Consider the following 5,799-nt stretch of genomic DNA (forward strand, 5'->3'; position numbering starts at 1 on the left):
TTCAACAAATGGATCCTGTTCAAATGAGTTGAAGGCAATGACTAAAATCTCCATCCAAAAAAGTCTTTATAGAGAACATTTTGTCAGAGAAGGGGAATGGATAAAACTTTAAAGAAAAAGGAATTGACTATATGCCACATTCCACTTAGAATTTCTGAGGAAAAAATGTTTTTGATGTCATTCAAGAACAGCCCAAAATGGCAGGACATGAATTGTTAGCTAAAGTGTCCCATTGTGAGTATGAATAAGGAAGAGCTGAGACATTTTGACTGTACAGAGCATTTTAAGTATTCAGAATTTTGTCTGGGTAGCAGCAGGCAACATGTTTGTTCCAAACAAATCATCCTGTGGAGGATACAGAGGAGTCCCCTAGAAAATCACCAGATTCTTTAAGAAATGAGCCCAGGAGAAGCCCCTTGAAAGAAGAGGTAGGTAAGAAATAAAATTATTATGGTGAAAGTTTGGTGGTTTCTCCCTTTGGCAACAGCTGAGGGAGCAAGAGATATTTAAAAACCTTCCCATTTATGTTAGTTTTGTTCAAAGAGGCAATATGAAAGAGAAGTGCAACAAGGAAACATTTAAAATTGTAAGCAGGAAAGGAAAGCAGTGCAAGAGACTGAGGGGGGGGGGGGGTTTACACAACTAGGCAGCAGAAGCAACTTCCTTCTCCTCAAGGTAGCCCAGAAGATGACACATTACAGGTGTCCTTATGGAGGTCTCATTTCCACCTCACCCTGTGATTGTCCTAACTGAGGACCTTTCTTGCCCTGGTTGATGCTTGGCATGAACTCGAGCTATTGTTTATCTTGTTGCTAAAACCATTCTTAATATTGCTCACTGCGACATCACTATGCCACCCATTTTGTTTTAGGTACTAGTGGTTTTGCACACCATCTACCATTGTCTTCCACTATCATCTAGTGCAACCTATCACGTAGTGCAGGGTTCCTCAAACTACGGCCTGCGGGCCACATGCGGCCCGCCGAGGGCATTTATCCATCCCGTGAGGGGCTGGGCTCCGTGTGGTGCAGCCTCCCTTTCCTGGCTCGCACAAGGGGTAGCACAAGCCAGGAAAAAAAAATTGTAAATTGGAACAATCTTAATCTATTGTTACTAGGAATAATTTCAGTAATTAAAATGAATGTACTTCCCAAATAGTTATATCTCTTCCAAAACATCTTCAAGGAATGGTATAAGACAATTACAAAATTTCTACTTATATTGTTGGGTTTTTTTTGGTTTTTTATTCACTGTCATACACAGTTGTCAGCTCACGACAGCTGGGCTCAATGATGACATGAGACTTCCATCGTAGTCAAACAAAGAACTTAACTATCAGATACTCAGACACAGAAAAAGCCGGGATTGCCTGGTCGCAAGCAGGCAACCCCTATACACTCCCACTTGTTCGAAAGGTAGACTCCCGCCAAACCCAAAACCCCGCGCAAAAGCTTCCCGCCACCAAACAACTGCCTTCCTCCAAGGCCACCAGCTGCAGGGTCCTTATCAGGGTGAGACGTCAGGAGTCTAGTTTTCGGCGCCAAAGTCTGGGCTCCGGAAACTGGATCCTGACACACAGTACTGCCCTTTTCAGCAATGAAGGTGGCCAAGCGCTTTTTTATTGTAAGGTTGAGGCCGCACTTTCTTTTTTGCAGCAGCGGCAGCAGCAGCAGCCTGAGCCCTTTCCTTCCCCTTCGCTGCTTTCTCTTTTAGGTTGTGATTTTTAGCGTGGTGCAGAATGGTGTTGCGCCACATGGTCTTGGCATATGGGTTCAGCTTAATAATTATTCTCAGATTCTTCAATGGGTTCTTTAAAACTCTGCAGTGAATTCTTTTCGTAGGTGCACGCAGGGCCTTCTGGATCTCCTGACTCTTCAGCATCCTTCCAAGATCAGTGTTGGTCATCTTGTGCATCGGCACGTTGTAGTTGCTCTTTAGGCTACCCGGCTTGCACAAAGTGCCATACAAATCATCCAATTTGCGGAAAGCGCTTTCGGACCAAATGCAGAAGTGTCCAACATGGCCGCCAGGAGCCAGTTCAGCTTTTTGACATTGAGAACAGTAATTCCTTGGATGTTCCAGAAAGCTTTTATGATCCCGTTATCCTCATTGAAGATAATGCAGGGTCCTTTGCGCTGGATGTGTCAGCGGTTCCTCATCTTTCCTTTGCCCGCGCACATGCGTTGGGAGCCATAGACCTTTTTGATATCATCCCAGGCTTTCAGCTTCTTGAGGAACATGACAGCTTCCTTTGTCTTTTTGTAACCCTCAACTTTGTCTTCAACGACCCGAGGAAGTTCTGGGATCTCCTCAATGTGATGGCCTTTAGACATCAGCAGCGTCGGAAGAGCTGAAACTGCCAAAGCAGAGCAGATGGCATAGTGCTTCAGGGTGATGTTCACCCGACGATGCCAGCGTCGCCAAGTCTTAGTCGGGGTGTGAAGTCTCGGCCTAGTATTTATTTCCCTGTTTGCTTTCTTGCCTGCGGACTGTTCCATTTTGCTTAGTTTAGGGGAGAAGCTTAGGTTCCCCCTAGAGGCCGAGCTCGGTTGGTGCAGCCCATTCTGACTCAGAGCCAGAATGGGCTGGTGAAATAATCTTTTTTCCCATTCTTTTCGGACAATAGCTTATAGTTGGTTGCCAGAAAGTGTCTGGTCTGGCTTGCAGTCCGAACAGGCCATCCTTAGCACATACATGCCCCAGAGTTTATAGTTATACATGCCATAATTAATAGTTGTACATGCCCCATAGATTATAGATTTGTATATGCTATAGAGACTAGTTTATAGTTATACATGCCACAGTTTATAGTTATATATGCCATAGTTAATAGCAATACATGCAATAGTTAACAGATATATTTGCCATAGAATAGTTTTATTTGCCCTTTAGATTACATAGTACATGTACTTGCCATAGTTTATAGTTATACATGCCTTAAATTTTATAGATTATAGATTAGAATTGTACCATCATGGAGTTCTTACCTCATAGTATATAGTTTTGTTTTTTACCTCAGAGCTGTACCTTATACCTGTTCCTTATTCTAACTCTATATCATAATCAAACTGCACCTCTGTATACCTTGTTTGATTCATCTTGATTGTTTAGTAAACTCAATTGTTTGAATTTAGTCTTGTCTGTAGAGTTTTATTTTGAGGGAATTACAGTACTTATAGGGCATACCGATGGTCACTGGGAAAATAGCCAGACACATTTAGTTTTCCCTTAATCTTCCTGGTTGTGCCATCATACGGGGCAAACATGCGTCCTCCAAGAGACATATTACCAAAGGCACCCTGGCCAGACCGATGTGTTCCACCTCCGCAAACCCTTGGGATATGAAGCACAGCTCTGCCGGTGCCTCAATGATTTAACGCTGGTCTGATGCCCTGCAAGTTCACTCACAGCATAGGGCTACCTGCTGTTCTTCCGCAAATTGGTGTGAGCAAAGTTCACAATATCTGGGCGAATGGGGGCCTTCAACACAGCTGGCATGGTGACATTTTTACCGGACACTTCCCCCTTTCCGGAGTACACCGATATCAAAGGATGAGTACAAGCCATGATGGCGCCGCTCCCGAGTCGCGGAGGAGCTCCCCACGCCACCGCCTCTGTTGCGGCCCCAGCAGGAAAAGCTATTGATCAGTAGAAAAAACTTTCCCTGTAACTTTTATGATATATCTTCAATAAAAATAATTCTTTTCAGAAAAGAGAACCACATACAGCAGTGGTTCCCAGAGATAAATGCATGGCTCCAGCTGAATTTTAGGAGTTCTTTTTTGGGGGGAGGGGGGGTTTGAGTCATTGGTGTGGTTGTTGTTGTGATGGAGATTTGGATTGTACCACGGGATATAGGGTCAGAGGGGGTGAGGTAAAGTGGATTGATTCAAGATGAGAACAAAAGTTTTTCGGTGAGAACCCAATTGAGAACCAAATTAATGTAGCAGCTGTTCTCAGATAAATGCAAGTCCCTCCCTTTTTTTAAAAAAATAATCTTTATTGAATTTTCTTAAATAACAGAAGCCGGGGAGGGAAAGAAAACAACGGGGGGGAGGTAAGGGGGGGGGAGGAAAAGCAGGAAGGGGAGTAAAACAAGAGGGATGATCACACTATTACAGACAGTTACATACAATACATACATAACCTACCTACCCGAAAAATGTAGATATCCTAATGCCCTTCACCGCTATTTCACTCAGTACACACATCTATCACAGTTACAAACATATCTACACAAGTTAAAAAAAAGAGAGATGTTTGACTTCCATTTAGCTTCCAGACAGGATAACATCCTTCGTTACCCGATGGCCCTCTTAGGAGTCATCTGTTTCCCATTTTCGCCCGCACATAGTATTGGCAAAACCTATTTGCATCTCCCCTTTCCCAATTCCGGACAATTTATCCTTCAACTTTACTTTTTTGATACTCCTCAAAACCTGTCCAGTCTGTCTGATGAACTGCTCTACCTGAGCCATTTTTCAGAAGGAAAGTTAGCCTATCCATGTCCCTTATTTCTATTAGTTTGTCCATCCACTCTTCGATTTTGGGGGTGTGCTCTTCTTTCCAGTGTCTTGCCAATGTTATTCGTGCAGCCGTGGAGATATATGTAAACAAAATATCTTCGTTCCTGTTTAGTTTTAAGTCTTCGTCTATTAGATTAAGTAGATAATATTCCGGCTTTCTGGGAAATTTTTTCTTTAATATATTTTGCGTCTCTTTTTGTATAGCTTGCCAATATTTGTTCACCACCGGACACGACCACCACATATGGTAGTAGGTTCCTGGTTGTCCTTTACATCTCCAGCATGTGTTTTTATATTTTGGTTTTTTTTTAATAATCTTTATTCACTTTTTCCGAGTACATATAGTAAAAGAGGGACAATAGTTTAAAAAGAAAGGAAAAGAGGAAAGAGACAGGGAAGAGGTAAAGAGAGAAAAGCACGGGTAAATAGGGGGGGGGGTAATTGGGAGATAGGCTGGGGTAATACGGGGTAAATGACAGTGAGGGTGTAAAAAGTCCAAGAAAGTAAGTGTATTAAAAATAAGAAGAGACGAAAATCGGGGTTTCCCCCTTCCTTCGGCCTTGTCTTCCGAGTGTCTTTGGCAAAGATCATCCTTTTCTTTCCTTCTTGTTTTGTTCTCTCTCATCCTGTCTTCAATTCATTTCCTCATTAGGATCTTGGAGATTTCTCTCTCCCATCTTTAATCTCTAAGTCCTTTCTCTTTAAAGTATTCGTCTACTCTTGTCCAGTCTGTTTCTTTTTCTATCATTCCTTTGTTTTTTTGGATTAAATAACTTAGTTTGTCCATGTTTTTTACCTCCATAAGCTTCGATTCCCATTCATCCATCGTTGGTATTTCCTCCCTTCTCCAATATCTGGCGTAGCATATTCTCGCCGCTGTGAATGCCAGGAATAGTAATTTATCTGTATTCTTGTCTATTTCTTCTCTTGTTATTCCTAGTAGGAGTGTTTCTGGTAAGAGTGGGATTTTAGTCTTCAATATATACTGCACTTTCTCTTGAATTTGTTTCCAGTAACTTTTAGCTTTTTTGCAGTTCCACCACATGTGGTAGTACGTGCCGAACGTCTCGCCGCACTTCCAACATTTGTTGTTTACATTCTTGTAGAACTTTCCCAGCTTCTGGGGTGTTAAATGCCACCTATAAAATAATTTCAACCAATTTTCTTTTAAGTCGTAGGCTTTTGTGTATTTTAGTTTTATTTTCCATATGGTTTCCCAATCTGCCAAATGTATTGGTTTTCCTATATTTGAGGCCCATTTCACCATACACTC

At 42.2% G+C, this 5,799-nt stretch overlaps 1 pseudogene; it reads right to left on the reverse strand.

The window, feature by feature from the left end:
* Nucleotides 1-1,590: 1,590 nt before the first annotated feature.
* LOC132777276 (large ribosomal subunit protein uL4-like) lies at nt 1,591-3,621 on the reverse strand (annotated as a pseudogene).
* Between the last annotated feature and the right edge of the window lie 2,178 nt (nt 3,622-5,799).

Source organism: Anolis sagrei, chromosome 5 (assembly GCF_037176765.1).
Source record: "Anolis sagrei isolate rAnoSag1 chromosome 5, rAnoSag1.mat, whole genome shotgun sequence".
Classification (NCBI taxonomy): Eukaryota; Metazoa; Chordata; class Lepidosauria; order Squamata; family Dactyloidae; genus Anolis; species Anolis sagrei.